Genomic DNA, 20811 nt, shown 5'->3' with positions numbered 1-20811 from the left:
AGGACCATTTTCACATGAATTCACCTTCAGAACAAAATACTTCACCTTTGTGAGCTTCAGTTTTCTTCTGTAAAACAGGGATAATGGTTTCCATTGCAGGGTTATAGAAAGCAGAAGTACTCCAGGTAGGTATACAACATGTAACAGTAATAATAATACTAATAGTTAATATTTACTATACAGTTAATCATGTGCTAGGCATTTTGTATGCATTTTATACACACATAACATTTTATATGCATCACTTCAAAAAATAATTACAACCACTACACCACATATAATAGGTACTAGCATATCTTTGTTTTAAAGATGATAAAGCTAAGACACTGAGAGGTTCAGTGATTTGTCCAAGGTCACGTAGCTATTAAAATGGAGAGCTAAGACTTAACCAAAATATCTAAGGCCAGGAAGCTCGTTTTCTTCTCCTTTATAAAAAAATCCCTCAATAAATGGGAGCAATTATCATGATACTTATGTCCATAGTTTACTAGAATGAGAACACATAAACATTTCTTCTTTTAAACCTAGCCACAGACCTTCTAGTGAGCCATGGCCTCTGAGGGGGTTTCCGAGCCACTCAGGTCATAAACCTTCCCAGAATGCTATTTTCCAATTGGCATTAGTCTTCTTTCTACAAAATTTGAGACATACAATGCAACTTTATTTTTAAAAGCTTCAAAACTAGCCAACAGCAGTGTAAACATCAATTTCCTCTTCTCAGGATTCTAAAAGGTTCCTCCCCCAGTGTTTCCTCCCTTTGTATTCCCATAGTTGATAACTCTAGACTAAGTCACTAGGCATAAGTACACAGTGCTTATGGGAAGGAGCCAAAATCATTGTCACCACCAAGGTTTTTGTACAAATAATAAAAAAAAATCTTGGTTAACATTGCAAAGTTGGTGTGTTTAAACTCCATACAGGGTTATACTTTAAAAACTAAAACCCCTTCTTGCCATTTCCTATGTTTCCCCTGCTTAGAATGTAGTACCAATGACAAAAATCTTCAGTTTCATTCCTAACTGGAAAATGGGTTTATTTTCATTTTTTAGAGGCATCTTAGGGGCACCTGGCTGGCTCAACTGGTAGAACATGAGACTCTTGATCTCTGAATCATGAGTTTGAGCCCCACAGTGGGTGCAGAGATTACTTAAGGAAAGAAAGAAAGAAAGAAAGAAAGAAAGAAAGAAAGAAAGATCGATCATCTTAAATGATTATCAGAATTATAATTTTTAGCAATGGGAAAAAAAGGTTATTAGGAGATTTAGTTCCCAACTACCCTCACATCTTACTGCCCACCCTCCCCCCCGCCCCAGAATCAAGTATACAATGTACTGAAATATAAAGGTTTTAAACTGTGACAGGGCTTAACTTCTTTGAAGAGACACTAAAATGGCTATCAATGGGGCACCTGGGTGGCTCAGTTGGTTGGGTATCTGACTTCACCCCAGGTCATGATCTCGCAGTTTGTGAGTTCAAGCCTCACGTCAGGTTCTGTGCTGACAGCTCAGAGCCTGGAGCCCACTTAGGATTCTATGTCTCCCTGTCTCTCTCTGTCCCTCCCCTACTTGCTTGCTCTCTCTCTCTCTCAAAAATAAATAAACATTAAAAAAATTTTTTTATGGGCGTCTGGGTGGTTCAGTCAGACTTCTCAGGTCATGATCTCATGGCTCATGAGTTCGAGCCCTGCATTGGGTGGGCTCTGTGCTGACAGTTCAGAGCGTGGAACCTGCTTCAGATTCTGTGTCTCCTTCTCTTTTCTCTCTGCCCATCCCCTGTTCATGCTCTCTTTCTCTCTCTCTCTCAAAAATAAATAAACATTAAAATTTTTTTTTAATTTTTTAATAAAATGGCTGCCAAGAATTTATAACTCCCAAAAGCTTAACCAACACCTTGTGGATTTTTTTTTTTTTTTTTTTTTTTGTATAGCTACGACCTATAAATGGCTCCACTGTACAAAATACTTTTATTATATGGACATGCTAAAATATTATGTTCAAAAACTCCTTTAGGAATCAATGCCTTGAAAATAACTAAAAAAGGGGAAACAATAAGAGAGACACTAGTAAAGTCATTTTTTCAGAGTCTATAGAGAGTGTTTGGGAAAATGATTATTATTAAAATATAGTTAGGTATGAATCAGAGTGGGCAATATAAACAGTAGTAGTAGTTATTGTAATAGCAGTAGTGGTGAAAAGGAGCGGTAGTTCAAGTGCTCATAAGTGCGTGACTCCGGGCTAAGTGCATTACATGAGCATCTCATCTGTTCCAGGGTGGCATAGGCCCCCAAGCCAGAATCCCTGGATTCAAATAGTGGCCACACCACTTAATATCAATGTGACCTTGGGTAAATTACGTTGACCTATGAGTAGCTGATTTTCCTTATTTGTAACTGGAGTAATAACTACCTATGGCACAAAGTTGCTGTGAGACTTAAATGTGTTAAAAATATGTGACATGTTTAGAACAATGCCTGGCATATAACCAGTATCACAAGGGCTACTGGTGAATTATTATCTTTTTAAGTTTACTTGTTTATTTTGAGAGAGTCAGAGAGAGCATGAGTGGGAGAAGGGCACAGAGAGAGACAGGCAAACAGAGAATCCCAAGTAGGCTCAGTGTACTCAGGGTAAAGTCTGATTTAGCACTCAATCTCACAGCCGTGAGATCATAACCTGAGCCAAAATCAAGAGTCAGATGCTTAACTGACTGAACCACCCAGGCACCCTGTGAGGAGTCATTGTTGTTGTTATTATTATTATTATTATCATTTCATTTCAGAGATTAGGAAACTGAGGCATAGAGAAAATAAGTCATTTGTCTGAAGTCACAAACTGGTAAAAGTCAGACCTAGAGTCTGAACATAAGGCATTTTAACTCTCAAGTCCATCCTTTTAACTACCTCAAAACAAACAAACAAAAACTGTATTTTTCAAGTATAGAGAATTTACTCAATGAGACAACCAGTATCAATGAAGTTGATGATGCTCTGGAATGACTGCCCCAGAACCTAGTGATTAAGCACCCCTTGGGTCAAATATCTCTACTACATGCTGAGATTACATGAAACACCAAATAGTCCCAAGTATAGCTTAAAGCTCATGTTTTCAGGAGAAAGAATATACACATTTAAAGTGGAACAATGAAAAGTTGCCAAAACAAAAATACCAAAAAATTTACATGACCAGAATCAAGATCTTTCCTGACTCCAGGAACAAATATACTTCTTTCAAATGTTTTCCCCACATGTCTCACTCCTCAACCCATGAAATTTTCTATCTAACATGTTCTCTCTTCAACATATTTTTGGTTGATGTTATTGCTTCAGTCACTGTTTTGACCCTCTGGTGTTTATGTTTAGAAAGTAAAATATATGTCAAAAACTTTGCTTAAGAACAAGGAAAAATCAAATTTTGCAGATAGTGAAGATTAAGGTAGCAATAAATTTAATCTCCTGTGATGATTTTATCCTTCTCATATGATTTTTCAATTTTTTTCTAGTTTCAGAAAGAAGATGTTCTAGTAGATTTGGAAAATAACGATGAAAACATTTTTTTCTCCTGATGACATCTACTTGATTGCATACCAAGAGGAAATTTATTTCTACAATAACAGTGAAATCTGAAATTCACTGCTTGCCTTTTTCTTTAAAAAATTTTTACAAAAAAGTACAAGCAGAAATAATCCATGGCCGTTTTTCCTTTAGCAAAAATCTCAATATAGCAATAACAGTGAAACAAATTAATTAAAGTGCAACAATTAAAACCTTTCTCTATCACATAATTATTTGGAATATAAGAGCTATGCTAAAAAAGTTCTGATTGACCAAAAATAGCCACTTTTGTGGTAAAGGTCAAGTATTCAATTTCTATTCACTAAATCTGAACGGCTTCCTACCATAGGCTTCTCAGATGTGATCTACATGCTAGACTATTAGAAAATAAAAAATGGTCAGACTTTTAAACAGGTCGGCCAGGTACACAGGAAAATACCACCACACCAGCTGCAGGTACCTTTCCTCAGGGCCCCTGTAACAAAGGTTGTCCTGAACACTAGAAGAAGAGGCCGTCTGAAGAGTAACACGAAAAATGGAACACCTTAATGCCAAATATGATAAAAACTCTTGCAAGAGAAGCACTTAAGTATTCTCCAACATCAACAGATAGAATCGTATTAAACTCTTCCCTGCGGTATCATAAATAAATAAATAAATAAATGCAAACAAAAAAGAAACTGATGATAAAAACAAATATATGAGATTTTTAAGCCTAAGAGAAGAGTGAGTTTTTAATCAACCGAGGCTGAGCCATCTAATAACATAAAAACCACAGATCCTTCCACACGTTTAGTGGAGAGTGGTTAGTCTGTGTCACAGGACCACATGTGGCCTTCCAGAGAGTCAAAGGAAGCATGCTTAGGCCAAAGAAGCAATTGAAGAAATAAAACTTTTCACACACAAGAGTCTACATAAAGATTATATGAATAAGTAGAAGAATTACATATTTGCTTCCATTTACATCAGTACAATATCTGAATGTACTATTAAAAGAAAAGTATGGTTGTCCCTCTCTATTCTAATTTATACCAACTGGAAATTAACAGGAATTACAGAATTCTTAAATAAGTATATACGTACGTTCAGAATTTCACATGGAACTTTGACCAGGTATTTCATTTATTTTGCCCTATGTCATACAGAAGATTAGCTCTTACATACCTAATCCATCACCTCTATCAATCATTCTAATACTACACAACTAATTCATGATATTTGTGGTTACCATTTCTTAATGTGTATTGAATCATGCAGATGTGAGCTGAATCACATCCCCTAAAAAAGATGTTAAAGTCTTATTCCAGTATCTGTGAATGTCATCTTATTTGGAAATAGGATCTTTGCAAGTGATCAAGTTAAGATGAGGACATTAGGGTGGGCTGTAATCCAATGACTGTGTCCTTATACAAAGGGGCAACTTGGACACAGTGACACAGAGGAATGGTGATGTGAAGACACCAAGAGAACTGCATCTGCAGGCAAAGGAATGCCAGGGGCTCCTGGAAACTAAGAGAGAGGAATGGAAGAGATGCCCCCTCACAGCCCTCAGAGGGAACCCACCCTGACCATACACTAAGCTCAGAGCCTCCAGAACCATGAGACAATATGTTTCTGTTGTGCTAAGCCACCCAGTTTCTGGTGTTTTGTTATAGCAGCCCCAGGAAACTATTACACAGGACATGGACTGGCATGTCCCAAGCTTGCGTAGTGAGGCTAGAAGCTCAAGAAGCCTCAAAGAATTCCGGCAGCACACGAGATTCCACACTAGGAACTGGTGTGAAAAACTTGCAATTTAGATGAGGAAATGAAATTTGCCCATCTACAATATTTAAAATAATGACTTACATTTGTTTAAAACATGTTTCCTGTGTTTTACTTCATTTACTTCTCACAACCACACTGTGAATGAAATAGGGGAGGATTATCATCTTCATCTTACTGACAAGGAACCTGAACCTCAAAGGGTTGAATGCGTTGGCCAAAGTCACATATGCATATGGCAGAGCTAGTATTGGTGTCCAGTCTTTTCTAGGAAGAATAGAAACATAAGTATTTTAACTTGAAACAACAGTAGCACTTTAAAGTGGTGCCTCTTCCAATGACTCAAGGAACAAAGGAAAAAAATAGTATCCTACAGACGGACTAGGCTGAGGTGCTCAGTGATCCAAATAAAATGGGGTAATTCAGAAGAAACTGGTAGAAAAAGTAACTGGTAATTTATGAACCTGGCCTTGAAGGAAGAGCTGGAAACAGACTAACAAAAAGGAAATAGGCACCATGGTGAATAAATGTAACATCAAGGAGAAAGATAACAAATTATGGGTAAGGCCGAAACAAACATCAGGCCCTTCAAATGACTAAATGGAGAAGTCCAGAGAAGGCTATAATGGAAAATAGGTTAAAATTTTAAAAAAGGGGTCCTTCCATTGAGCCAATCAAAGGGTTATCATTGACATGATGGACAAGCAGTTACCAATGCCTGACTTTCAGCGGGCGTGTGATGTGATGAAGGAAACTGTCCCAGTAGCAGTGTTAACAACAGTTTAATGGCAGAGCAAAGTGGGATTGTGACTGGTACAGTGTGTGGCTTTGAAAGAGTGGTCATGACTACACAGAGTATAATGAATCTCTCTAGATGCTCCAAGTTTCAGCTTCGACCAAGACATCCTTGACAGCTTACATATTTCTAGACAAACTGGCCTTCTTGGTTTTTTTTGAGGGTGTGGGGGGGTTCTTGTTTCAGCCTCAAGACCTTGTACTAGCTGCTCCCTCTGCTTGGTAGAGGATTTTTGCATGGTTAGCTCCCCCACTTTATTTGGGTCTTTGTTCAAAAGACCCACCTCTTCAGAAAGATCGTTCTTGACTACTCTATACAAGAAGACTCTCCCCTTGTCATTCTCCATTCCCTTACATGGCTTCATTTTTCTCTATAAGACTTGTTATTACCTCAAATTATATTTATTTTTAAATTATTGATTAGCCATTACTCTCGTCAGTACATAAACTCCACAAGTACAGGGATCTTGCTTGTCTTATTCACAGCTGTATCTCCAGAGCCTGGCACAAATCTTGGCATAAAGCAGGGACTCATAAATATTTGCTGACTGAATAAAAGAATCTTATTCCCAAATACGGCTGATGTTATCCTCTAAAACACTTTTTAATCCATCTTCACTACCACTCCACAGCATACAAACAGGTGTAATGCACATGGTCATTTCTACTTGGAATGCAGCAGCCATCCATCTCCTCCCCATGACCAACCACCTTCACAGGGCCTTTGCACAAACTTCTGTCTGCTGTCAGGACCATTCTTCTCCCCACCCTCTCTCAAATTCTCCACCTTATTTTTCAGATATTGATCGAGTGTTACTTACTCAGGTTCCTGTTACACAAGCCCATAACACCGTATTGTTCTATTCAGAGCATTTAACTCTGTACATTTATGTAATTTTAGTTGCTGTGGGTATTTTTAAATTAATGATTGTCTTCATCTTGGACTCTTCACTCCATGACAGCACAGATCATGAATAATTTGCTCCCTATCGAATCTCTAGGGTCAAGAACAGTGCCTAGTACATGACTGGCACCGAATAAATATTTGTTGAATAAGTGAAAGAAGGCACCTTGGTAGGAACCAAAGAGCTAGAAGCCAGTATCAAATACACATATAAAAACTTTCCACAAATACTGAAGAAGAGCTGAAGACAAAGATACTAGTGAAAATGTACAATATGATAACAAGCTGGCACTAAAACAGGAGGAACAAGGGGAAGCCGAGGGCAATACAAACTTTGAAACAACACTGACTACAGACTGGAAAAGAATGGCACGAAGAGAGTTTGTTACATTAAGAACTAGACAAGAACCAGTCCAAACAATTTGCTAAAACTACACAGTTATGACTTAGGTAATGACAGTAACTAGGTGAAAGGTTACATCTACATATCCTATTAAGGACTCCTTGACTCATCAGTCTCTCTGGAAACAATTGTCTCTGCAAAGAAACTATTCAAACTTTCCTTCTTGGCATTTGCTCTTATAAAAATTCTCAAAAAAGTCCTCAGTCCCCGGAAAATGTTTTAAAGACATTTCACTGTGGTCAATTAGGCATAGAGCAATAGCTAAGTGAGGCAAGGTCTATGGAGGAAATGACATATAATAGAAAGAACCCACTTTGCTACTGATTAAAGCCACTCATGTATGACTTGAGGAAATGTACACACTAAAAATTTTTGAACACCACAGGAAATCAGGGGTTAAACGACAAAGCCTGATTTGTAACCCTCAACTGTTGTTGTTTTTATCACCTAATGCTGAATCCATGTAATTCTAAATTCTGAGGGAAAAGGAAGAACTTACTGGTTTTTCTTTATTTCAGGCTTCTTTTAAAATAAGAGGTAACGTGGACGTGAATGAAAAGCAACCTAGTACCATCTCCTTTCATTTGAGCCCATCAGTGACTCATGCAATAAACAGCCAAGTCTCCTGGGTTTGTTTCTGAGAAGGGCACAACAGTTTCAACCACATACTCCAGTTTTACTGGAGCCAGTTCTCCAAAGATGATTTACCACACCCTGCCTGCGAAAGGACAGCATGAAACTGCTGAGAATTCTGATCTTCAGAAATACAACAGACAATGATTACTTCCAATTTCATGCTGTTGATATGAAGAGAAAGGAGGCACAAGGAAATGCAAGCCTGAAGTGTGCTAACCAAACTGTGGCAAACAAAACAGAAAGGGAAAAACGAAAGCATGCTAAAAAACTGATGGTGTGAGATTTAGGCTGGGAGGGGCGGGAAGAATACAGGGAAGATCACAAACCTTTTCCACCCCTCCAGAATTAAGATTTCAAAATTCACACACATACAAAAAGACACGGAGCAAAGTAACACTGAAACACAAAATGGAGTAAAACCTTACTAATTGAGAAATTTATGCAGGGGACTCTACATTGGTACAAACCCTAACAGCACACGATCCAGCTCTCCCCAAATCTATTAAAACCTGAAGAGTATCTGTGAAAATAAGGGTTTGTCTATGCATTTAGCAGGGTAAACAAGAGCTATATGTGTAGCCTACACAAATTTTCTTTAAATAACACAGAAGCCCTCCAGTTATATGCAAACAATCATCCAATCATCTTGCGACTTCAAAATTAACCTGTCTCTTTTATAAAAGTCTTCTGTGAAAGAGTTCTAAAAGAAAGCCATAGCGTACTCTGGGTTATGCATGTAAGAACTTGTGAACAATAAATGCAATTTTTAAAATATTCTAAAACTCAAATTTTTAAAACTTTGAATTTGTCTTCAAGTACGAACCATTTTATTACACTAGAAATACGTACAAGCAAATTTCTTCTGCCACACGTAAATGAAATTCCCCAAATCTGAAATTTTTTATAGGGCATTTCTAGCCAGGGAAATAGCAGGTGGTAATATGATTCTTCCCTAAGGGCCTCCGCCTTCATTTTTTTTAAATTTCAACCACTGTCCTTTGTTTTGCTTATGTTGTACCTACATGACTGCAGTCAATTTCACAGTCAATGCAGGTAAAAAACCGTCCTCTGAGGCTGCCACTGCTGTTGTCTGGGCCTACAGAATGACAGAAAGAATGATAGAAATAATGTTGTGCTTCTCCTTCCCGGGACTTGTGGTCCATGACCTCCTCAAAATGAACTGTCCTCCCGCCACTCCCCCCCGCCCCCCCGACAGAGAGGGGATCTGCTGTTTTTATCGTTTCCTGGAATTTTCTCCCACCCACGCGGTGTCACTGAAAGTTGTGCTGTAAAGTACTACTTTTTTTTTTCTCCTGTTTGAATCTAGTTTGCTCTGTCCTCCAGGCTGTCCCTTTAAACTCCCTGAATGAGAGCCACTGGGAATCTTGTTCCTTTCCTCCATCCTCTATATGAATTCAGATGGCACAGCTGGAGGGCAGAAGGAGCAGCCTGGGTGCTGGTGGACTGGCAGTGTTCCAGAACCTCCTTGCGAATGCACACCTCTTATCCTTTCACAGTAAACATGCCTAGTAGATGAAACTGAAGACAGTGTGCAGAAGTTCAAGCTCCTTTGGGCACAGATCCTATCTCCACATGATACTGAGGAATGCCATATACATGGAGAATTTCTGTTGCCACATGGCCCTCGTCTGTCCAGTCTCCAAACTGACACTTTGGGTAATTTTCTGCTTTTATTTTCCCAAGAGGCCTGAACCGAATACTGCATTGATTATCCAAACTGAAATATTTCCTTTGTATAAAGGAACTCCTATGAGCCTAACATGAAAACAAGTTATCATTTTTAGGCTGTCGAAATCAACAACTCATCTCAACTCACCCAAGAACACACAAAAAAATCTGAAGCTTTAAAGCAGCAATCCCTGGTAGAACTTCCTGCAGTGATGGAAATGTTCTGTATCTGCTCTTCCCACAACAGTAGCCACTAGCCACATGTGGCTATTAAACACCTAAAATGTGGCCAGTGTGACAGAGGAATTAACATTTTTTTTAATTAACTAAATTTAAATTTAAACAATGTAACTAGTGGCTTTAAAGAACTGTAAAGGATCTTAGATTTTACCCAATTGGCAAGCTAACAAATAAGCATGCCACAGCTTTATAGACGCTGGGAGAAGACAGGAGATTGCTAAGTATGAGACAAAGGACTACACTACTCACGGAAACAGCAATAGCAAGGGTATTAATACAGTTGTGCCAGCTCTTTGAAACCCAGTTCCCACAGTATGATGCAAACAGGGCAAGTGATACCTAATGATTGCATTGCAGAAGGGGGACCCTGAGCTTAGAGTACCCAAATCTCTTACACTAGACAGTCAGCTCTTCTTAAAAATCCAGGGCCTCTGGGACGCCTGGGTGGCTCAGTTGGTTAAGTGTCCGACTTTGGCTCAGGACATGATCTCACAATATGTGAGTTTGAGCCCCACATCGGGCTCTGTGCTGACAGCTCAGAGCCTGGAGTCTGCTTCAGATTCTGTGTCTCCTCTCTCTGCCCCTCCTCTGCTCATGCTTTGTCTGTCTCTGTCTGTCTCTCTCTCTCTCTCTCTCTCAAAAATAAACACTAAAAACAATTTTTTTAAAAACAACAACAACAACCAGGGCATCTGGCCATACAAGGCCTGCATCCCAACCTGACAACACTTGGCTGGAGTTGAGTATCACTGTTTCTTTTGAACAAAGCCTGGGTTCTGCAGGTGCCACACCTCTCCTTCCCACTCTCATTCATTTATTCTTTTACATTATCTACCTGACTTCCATTCTAACGCATCATGCTCTGTTTGTTCCCCTTGGTCTGCGACATTCCTCAATCCCCAACTTCTGCAGTTACTAATTATCATTAATTCTTCAGGTTTTAGTGCATTCACAGTAAGCTTTCCCTACCCACCACCAGCCCCAGGTACAATGAGGTGATGCACTGGAGGACACTCTTGCACCCAGGCCCCCACCATCCCATCTCCTGTGGTTCTCTGCATTACCCCTATCATGGCACGAATCACATGAGATTATAATTTTCTGTTTACAAGTCCAGATCCCTCCCCAGACTCTTAAGGTCATAAAAGAGTGACTATGACTATCTTCTACGCCACTGTATGCCAGTGCCTAGGAAAAAGTCCAACACACAGTAGGAGCTCAATAAACATTGCTGACTAAATAAACAAACATTAGCTGAAGAATGACCAATTCAAAATATTGGGGAGGGGGGGTGATGTATAGTTTTGTTTTTGCTTTTATTTTTTAAATGTTAAATAGCAATGTAATTTTATTTATTTTTAAATTTTGAAACATCATCCCCTGCCCCAAGAAACTAAAATAACTACTTTAGTAGAGAAGTAGGTTTTGTACTAAATAAAGGCAATGTGCTAAGTGCATTTCATCCTAATAACAGTCCTTTGAGCTAGGTACTTCCATTATCCCTGTTTTGGAGATGAGGAAACTGAGGACTTGGGAGGTTAAGTAACTTACCCATTATTACATGACTACTAAATGGCAGGGCAGGATTCAAACCCAGGCCCACCAGACCCCAAATCCAAAAGTTTTAACCATATACAATTTACAAACATGAGATTTTTAATATACCCTAGATGATAAAAGACCACACAGGGTTAAGAAAGGAAGGAAGAAAGAAAGAAACCCACAGAACTATTATTCAAGCAATATGAATTATAGATCTACTCTTGCCGCCACTAACTAGCTGTCCAACGCTGGGTAAAATGAAGGTCTTATTCTCTACACAAGTACAGTAAATGACAGGAGATAAAGATGACCAAAACTTCTCCAAGGAGACTTGAGAGAACATAATACCAACAACTTTATTCAGAGACTTTTTTTGTAAAGCTATGTGTATGTAGTTTTAACAATTAGCTTTTACTAGTTAAAGGAGTTAAAAGGGGTAAATAAAGTTCTTACATAAGAAGCTTCCTGGCTGAAGACTCATGACTATTTACCAAACCGCACAGTTTCCAGAGCAGTGACAGGATCTTTAATCTCAACTCAAAATTATAAAAAAAAGCCAAAGGTGCTAAGCAAAAAGGCCAAGTGTAAAGTTAACTTCATCTCCCTCAGGATGTCCTTCAAGGTGGCTTGCCTCACTGACAAGAACCAGAGATGTCACTAATGTTGCACCAAATACAACACAGCCTGGTCAATCTTTTCCAGATGGAATTCTTGCCCATCCTTTGTGCCAAACTAAATTCTTTTAAAATGGGAAAAACAAAAACAAAACAAACAAAAAAACACAACGTCTTACTGAGAATCTTGTAACTGTTTCAGTCAAATTTCCAGAGTCAATCCAGGGCCCATAGGCCTTTAAGTGTTCAAGTTTCAATTTATTAAAAATATTACATTCAATCTCTGTACTTTTTCTAGCCATTTTAATTTCCTTTCTCAAAGAGCTGAGAAAAAAACATATATGGGCACCATAAATTGACTTGACTAAAGAGAGCTGAATTAGGATTGAACTTTCTATAGCTTTTAACATTTGATTACCATATCATATATGCATGGATACTTTTTCTGAGTTTTCATTCTAAAAACACAGAATTTATTTTATTACAAAGAATGCCTCCCATTTGGTGAAATAACATTTGAAATTTCACTTCAGAAAACACTGGCTTAGGTTAACTTTTTATTTCAACCTATTAAGTAGATTCACCAAATTAATTATCTTAAAGGGCCTTCAATAATGTATTCTTGATATCATTCTACTTGCTGTATGTAGCATTAGGATATATTCGATGTTCATATAAAAATAGGAAGTAAAAATATTATTCTCTAATTTAGACTGGAAGCCTCTTTAGGACAAGGAATATATTGTATATTTGTCTTTTTAAGCACCTATCACCATGTATATTGTACAATACAGGAACTTAGGAAATGTCTACAAAATCAGGAATTCATGGATGGCGGGACTCAGACATTTAATATCAAGTCTAAAGCTGACTTTCTTAGGCCATTTACTTGCTTTCTTCATACAGTAATTAGAATGGTGCTAACCATGCTTCTTGTGCCTATGATTTTAAACTGAAAAGTTGCCAACGATAGAGTATCTATCTTTTCTTTGAGCTAAATGTCTAAACTTACCTACTAAAATAAAGGTCTACTTCCTGAATTTTTAGCAAATTTAAATTTCAGTACAGATGGAAAAGCGATTGCAAAGGTTGGCAAACATCGGAAGCACACACAATTCTTGTTTACAAAGAACGAGGCCAGTAACGATCTTCTGCTGTTTGAATTCCTATGGCCATAGATATATACGTAAGGTCCCTAGCTTGGTACTTTGGGTTCGGTGGGGAAGAAACGATTTCAACCCTGAACACTTCTGACCCGATCCGGAAACACGAGCCTTTTATCCCAGAAGAGCTACACGCCCAACCACCTAGAGACATAATTACATCTCAGCAGAAGCACCTGAACTCCGATGATTAGAACACAGGACCCGCCATCCAGGAGCTTCCCGAGAGACGGGCGACAAGGCTCGAAGTCGAGGAACACCCCTAAGTCATCCCACTGGATCTTCACAACGACCCTCCGCGGTGGGCAGAGCGGACGCACGTTTTGCAGACACCAACCCAGTGCCCAGGGGTCGAGTCCCAAGGCCACGCAAACAGGAGGATGACCGAGACCCGACTGAAATCCCGACAGAGCGCCAAGTGGCGGCTTTTTCCATCCCGCCTCTGCGATCACCCTTGGCGGGCGCAGTCGTCTGACCGGCAGAACGGCGGGAAGGAGGGCAGAGCTGGGCAAGGACGCGACGGGCGAGAGGGAATTTCCACCGCTTCCCGGCACTTCCCCGCCGGTTCTCGAGCCCCCCAGGTCGCTCCCCAGCTCCAGCCCCTCTCCCCGCGCGGCGGACCCCGCTTCCCCCCAAACTAGTCTCAGGAGCAAGCCGGGAACCAGGGAGGCTTTCTCACCGGCACCGAGAGTTCCCGAAGTTGGGGGCAGAAAGAACGAATTAATGGGTGCAAGAAGTGCGAAGGTGAGAGAGCCAGGAGGGGGTGACCCCTCTCGAAGCGGCCGAGGCCGAGGCGGGGGGGGCGGGGCGGCCAGGGAGAGACCAGGGGAGCTCGAGGAAGGCTCAGTCCCGGCGACCCTCCCCGGCCGAGGCGCTGGCTTCCCCGGGACCCGCAGCCGAGGAGGAAATCAACAACCGCGTCGGGCGCCGAGGGGGCAGGGTCGGCGCCCCGGCCCCAGCATCTGCCTAACTTCCGAGCCCCCTCGGCGCTCCCACCCCAGCCTCGCCCGGCCCGCCCCACGGCGGCGGCGGCGGCGGCACCAACCTGCGCGGCCGCGGGCACAGTCCGGGACGGAAGCCAGAGCCTGCCGGCGGCGAAGCGACGGGCGCGGCGGGCGGAGTTAGTTGGGAGGCTCCGGCTCCCTGGGCGGGGACAGGCTAAGCACGCGGCGGCCGCGGTGGCGGGGGCTCCTTCCTCCTGGCGCGCGCGGGGCCCAGCCCGGTCCGCCGCTCGCCCTCCCCTCCCGGGGACAGCTCTCAGTCCCTCCCCCGGGGCGGCTCCGCGGTTCCCGGCCGCCCCCGGGCCCGCCTGCGCTCCGCCCCTGCCCCCTCGGGCGGGGGGCCGCGGGGGTTGGGAACGAGGTCCCCGCAGAGTCACCTCCTGGTCGCGCGCAGCTTGCCGGGGTTTCCCTGCGGGGATCGCTCGTCCTGGGTGTTTGCACTTACGTGAGGGCAGGAGGTGGGCAAGAGCTGGGGCTCGTTCTTGAGCCTGGGCAGGGGGTGAAGGGCGGGCCTGAAAGTCTCCTTTTGCTCCGCCCGAGTCCCGTGTCCCTTAAAAGCAGCCCTGCGAGGTGGCCACGCCGGCTGCCCGGAAAGAGGCCGAGGAAAATGTCCGACTCTCCCTCCGCCCAGCGAGGGGCTGGGAGGACATTTCCCGAGGGAACCGAGGACCCCTCCCCCCCAGCTCCTGCCTGGGGCTGGGAACTCTAGCACAGAGAGGGTAGGCAACTAGCAGACCGGGCACCGGGGGTTGAACCTGCGGAAAAGGTGTGGTTTCTAGTCACACACACACCCTAACCCGGTCCCTGAGTTCAGGTTCCTCGCTCACGTCTTCGCAGTCCTTTCCTGCCCGCACCCCAGGCCTAAGGGCACCCCCTTTCCTAGCCTGGCTTCCCACTTAGGTCTGCAGGTCCTCCGCCCCGCCCAAATCTTAATCCTGCAGCGCGCCCAGCGCGCACTCTCTTGACCACTTCTCCCCTAAAGTGCGGGCAAGGAACTAAGGAGCCAACTCCCTCCGGGCCTCACCTCAAAGCAGGAGGAAACAGGGTGCCGAGGATCCGGGTAGTTTCGGCGGGAAGGTTCTGTACCCATGAGGTGACATGCTGAGCGTTACTGATCCCACAGACAAATTAATACGCGTACAATTCGAGGGCTGTGTCTGCCACTTTCTGTATCCCATTACAGGTGAGCTCTTGGGTACATGCACCGTGCTTTTTCCCTCCCCAGCGCCAGCCGTTTCTCATCTCCCTAAATCCCACTCTGTCTTCTCCCAGCCTTTCCCATTCCAGCTGGTTCTTCAAATAGCAGATCCTCCTGGGGTCTTGGGGGGGGGCGGGGAGAGTTGGGGGATTGGGGAGCGAAGAGCAATCTGGGAGGAGAAACAGTGAAGAGGAAGAAAAATGAGCCGGTGGACTGAGGGCAGGGAAGGAAAATGCAAACCGAATGAAAACTCAGGAGATAGGCTGTAAGACAGAAAGCAAAGCCCTCCAGCCATAGGGCAACTCCAAGAAAGAAAATCCATTTCTCCCTTGGGAAAGCATCAATGCTTGCAGTAGACAGATTGGAAAATTTGGACCATCTCCAACAGAATTCCCAGAGAGCAGTGGAGTCACAGATAAACTTCAGGACCTAGAGCATGCCTTCACCAGCTCCACTTCCCTCCTAAATTCCTGGGAAGTCTGATAACCCCTCTAGCTCTTGGCCAAAGATGAGTAATTCATCCTGGGAAGTGATGGGTCATTGAGGAGATACAAGGAAACAGCTGGGTCAGGTTTACAGCTGGCCTGGCTGTTCTTCTGCCTTAGGCATCCTCTAACTCACTTATCCCTCCCTCCTGGCCTGGGTTATTTACTGAAACAAACACTTGGAACCCTCCCTTGAACTAAGAAGTCACTTTTGATGAGAAAAGAAGGAAGTGGGGAGGGATGGAAGTCCTAAGACTATGGTGGTTGTTATTTTTAAGTTCAATTCGGTGTATTTTTATGTCAAGAAAAGTTTCCTTTCCAAGATAAGAGAATGGCTGGGACAGCGCTTTCTATTTTACCTGATGGCAACCTTCTCTCACAGTCTCGAGAGGGTGCGCACAGCCACAGCTTCACCTGCACTGACACAGAGCCAGTCTGCCTGAGGAAGTCCCCCCCAAGCTCAGAAGTCAGACATCACAGCCTCAGAACGTTCCAGTCTGTGTGCAGTCCAGCCACCGAGCACACACAAGCTTAGCACCAACTTATGGAAGAGAGCCAACCACCCCCACTTTGTAGGTGAGAAGATTCTTTTCTCCTGGCCTCAGGGCTCCACCTCCCCTGAGCTTTGCCCTGTAGAAGTGCCATTACAGAACCATCCCTGGTGTCCCACTGTTACTATTGTAAAGGCTACCTCAATTTCAACTATGAAATCTCCTTTCCTTATTTCTGCTAGTGCACAAAAGGCTAAGCCATTAAAAGTCCCAGAGGCTAGAAGGGACCTGCCCTAATAAGAAGTTTCTTCTTCTCTTCTCATTAAAAGAAAAACCATCTCTGAAATGGAGTCTTATTAAACTTGCATCATTTCTGAATATGATAATCCCTCTATATCTATTAGTTATTTTGATCTTATATATATGGTACAATCCTATGGCAAAAAGTGTCCAGCCAGCTGATGGGGATAAAGGGTCCAGTTTTTTTTTCCCTAGGAAAATTCTTGTAGCCAAAAAGAATGGGAGAGTTTATTTACAGGAAGGAGAATTGGTCTCAGGAAGTATTACAAAGTACACTGAGATGGGCATGTCCTCCTTAAACCTCTCCTGCTTCGATTTGCCTTCCCAGCAGCCTCATCCACCCAATATTGCCAGTTCTCCAAGCCAATACACCTCACAGAAAAGTGTTAGGGACTTCAGATGCTGTTGCCTACCAGTGCTTGTCGTGGGAAAGAGTGACATTTTGAGCAGAAGTGAAAGAATAAAAGGAGATCCATGGAAAATCTTTCCTGTACTCTTTTAGATCTTTCTGGTAGTCATTTCATTGTAAAGACAGGTCCAATGGACAGAAGTTATCCTGGACGGTTGGGGAATGTGCAGGCCTATGGGCTTCTCTGAAAAGAAAGAAAACTGCATCCTTCTACATTCTGCAGCTCTTCCAATAAGATCTAAGAGCACCCAACCCTGATTGAGAACAGAGGGTTATATTCAGTAGTAGAATAAGCTTCAAATTGGTTATATCAAACAGTCAAATTTGCTTATGCATATACAGAATGGCACGAGAAAATATTAATTTCAATTTACAAGTCATCAAAAAGCACCTTGTGGACCACATAAAGAATAGAGCCATGTTAAAGTAATATATGTGTGTTCTTTCACAAATAAATTTTCCTCTGAAATACAGACATCTGTCATGGAGTCAATTATCTTGCACAGCATGTGCTATAAAAGCACATAAAAGAAATAATATACTACATTGCTTATTTGAAAGTGATCAGGAATATGCAGCTTCATGCTGGCATGTCTTTAATTTCATGGTGTTAAGAAAAAACTATAGGAGTATGAAATAGCAAACCCTTTCCTACTGGAGTACTAATTCAATTATGTACCATGATATATGTAGGAGGAAAAATTTTCTTCATAAACTGGCAGAAACACTATGGAACTATTTTCTTGTCTTCCTCTACTAACCCCTGTAGAGAGAATGTGAACATGAAGTTTCCTTTGAAAACAAAGGAATCACCACACTCTGATCAGCTCCAGGGGTGTGCAGAAGAACAAGGCTGGAAATGGCATTCTAAGGACATAAATTATCATTTAAATGAGGCTTGATTCTTATGAAATTTATGCATCAAATAGACCTCAAGATTTGAAAAGTGCAATAAGAGATAGTTAGGCCAAGTCAAACTTCCTTGATGTAATGCAAATATAAAACCTTTTTCTCTTTTTCTTTTCTCAGGCAAACTCCCATTCTCCCCTCTTTCACTGCATGATGCACACATAAATAAAATACCAAAATATTTTTCAGAAAGCCCTGCCAGGTTAAGTACACAGAGCCTTCTTGAATACCTCATATTACTTGTGACACTTTAAAATAGATTTTAAAAAAATTCTTAAGAGGAATATCTTAATAGCTTCCCAGAGAGTAGAATGTATTATCATTGCAGTACAAAGGGCATCATTCATTTCTAATCCTTGGCTCAACAGGTGTTCCCTGCCCAGACTGTGGTTGACACTTAGAGGGCCTAATTATGATTCATATATCCCACGTTCCCCAGGAACTGGTCCCTCTAATTTCATAGAATCCCCTTATTTGGGGAGGAAAATACATTTCAGTCTTATTGGCTAGACATAGTGATTCTCAATCCTGACTGCATATTAAAATTATCTGGGGAGCTTTAAAAATCCTGATGTCTCAAGCCTGCCTCAACCAAATAATCAAGACTCCATGGGGGGTGGAGCCCGAGGATAGGTATTCCTTTAATTCTCTAGGTGGTTTTTATTTGCACTCAGGGCAGCCACTGGCAGCATGTGAACACGTAGCAAATAAAAATAAAGCTATTCATTTTTAATATACTATTTAATATGAACTGACCTACCAATTGGGTGCACTTTTTTACTTTTTTTTTTTTTTAAATCACGAAAGTTGTTAATTTGGTTTGACAAGGTAAGTTTTCCTTACCAAATTATGTTCTCTCTACCTAACTTTTTGGCTAAGATAGCGAGGCTAGCTCACAATGCAAGTGCATCACCTACCCTGGTTTTGGTGATTTACTGGAATCAAAGCCATGGATCACTGTAGGAAAATAGACTTGGGGAAAACCGAATCTTATAAGTCTTAAATTCTCACAAGTAATCTCCTTGAGCTATTAAACCATTATCCAATTTAGCCTTTAAAAAATGGATACATGCTATAATTAATTATTTCTATAAAGTCCAAGGTTTAGAAACAAAATCATTACGAGAATAACCAGGATCATCAGTTTTATGTAGATTCAGCACTAATGAAGAAAGAAATATTTGATTCTGAAAACGGAGTGTCAAAATGCTTCTGGCAATTTCACATAAGTAGTTAATATTTTGAATATGCTTATGGAATGAAAATAATCTAACCTGAAAAAGAATACATGATAGGTTTTATATACAATATCATATTTAAACCATAAAAGCTCTCTTCATACAATTTAGCATGCTTGGATAAGAGAGAGCAAGGTGGGAAAAGGGGATATAAGAAAGAAATCAGTTGATAGGAAATTGATATATTGGAGAAGGTGAATGAGCTAATAGTGTTTAGGCAGTAGAGATTACAAGGTCAAGTTAAATGTGAGTTACTACTGCTTTCCTTCATTACCTTATTTGGAGTGACTACTAGCAGTTTATAAAGGTGGTACGGCAGAGATGAAGGCTAGAATAGCCAATGAGTCACTAGAAATTTCTGCAAGTCAATGACTCCAACAATGCTCCATGAGCTTAGATTTTTTTAAATAAGAAATTCAGTTAATTTCTCACCAAATGGATTTACTTGATTTCCTAATAGAAAGTGGTAATCCCCCATATTTTTCAAGTAGAAAATATACAAATGGTTATTAGTACATGTAAAGGAAATTAGAAGGACTGATAGATTCTTTGAAATTATTTGCGTATGTGACCTCAATTTTGTTGAATTTTTTAAAAAGGTTTATACTTTTCCGGACTTTCCAAAATAACATGTAATACATTTATTGTTAGAAAGTGACCAATGTTATTTTCAAAAGGCATGATCTACATCCTTTGTCATAGCATCCTGTTTCTTTTCAGTGACTTGAAAACTGAAAATGAAGTAAATTTGCTTCACAGTTTTCTTTCTCATATTTGTATTTTCTTTTCATTTTACACCTGTAAATTTGCCTCTCTATTTTAGGTTCTTAGTGGGATGGCAATGGAGATTTGTTTTCAACAACAACAACAACAACAACAACAAAATCCTGGATATGTAAAGAATGACAAAATTTCCAGTGCTATTTAGCAGCAAGAAAACCACATATGGGTGTTACTTTTTTTTGTTTTTATCATGAACCAAAAAAAGCTTTTCAAAATAGCATACAGGAGGTCAGAATACCTGATTCTCCTTATTGTGCATTTATTGCTGATGAGTTGTGTCACATGCACATCACTTCTCCTCTCTGTCCTTTTTCCAGTACATGGTGAGAGGTTGGCCTAAACTTCAAGTTTCTTCAAAAATAACATAAGATTATTTTATGGACAACAAAAAAAAGCAAAAGTTCACTCAAGGAAGTGCTTTGGGATTAGACCCCTATGTTTCTGAAATATTGATGGCTACAAAAAACAAGTACATATTTTTAAATGCCTGCTTTTTCTTGAGGCTTGGGCAAGCAGGCACTCTGCTCCTGCCCTTTGTGGAAGTGTTTTCTGTTGGGAGGAGGCATTAGTGGGTATTTTTACTCTCCTGAGATCAAGGCCTGACTCTTCTCAGGAAAGGACACCTGAGACACCGAATGCCTGAATACCTGAAGCACGTATAGAGGGATTGGTCACAGTCTACTCTGGTCATTGGCAG

General features: G+C 41.4%; 1 protein-coding gene across 2 annotated transcripts in view; it reads right to left on the bottom strand.

Moving 5' to 3' along the window:
• The window catches only part of PAM (peptidylglycine alpha-amidating monooxygenase), a 274684-nt gene extending 260243 nt beyond the window's left edge, over positions 1–14441 (bottom strand). The window contains exon 1 of one of the 2 annotated variants that reach the window (XM_042990810.1): positions 14346–14441. The gene's annotated coding sequence lies outside the window, so the exon portion shown is untranslated. The remainder of the gene's footprint in view (positions 1–14345) is intronic. The other variant, XM_042990811.1, reaches the window with a different exon arrangement.
• Between the last annotated feature and the right edge of the window lie 6370 nt (positions 14442–20811).

Source organism: Panthera tigris, chromosome A1 (assembly GCF_018350195.1).
Source record: "Panthera tigris isolate Pti1 chromosome A1, P.tigris_Pti1_mat1.1, whole genome shotgun sequence".
Lineage (NCBI taxonomy): Eukaryota > Metazoa > Chordata > Mammalia > Carnivora > Felidae > Panthera > Panthera tigris.
This window is presented reverse-complemented; position numbering and strand designations above follow the sequence as displayed.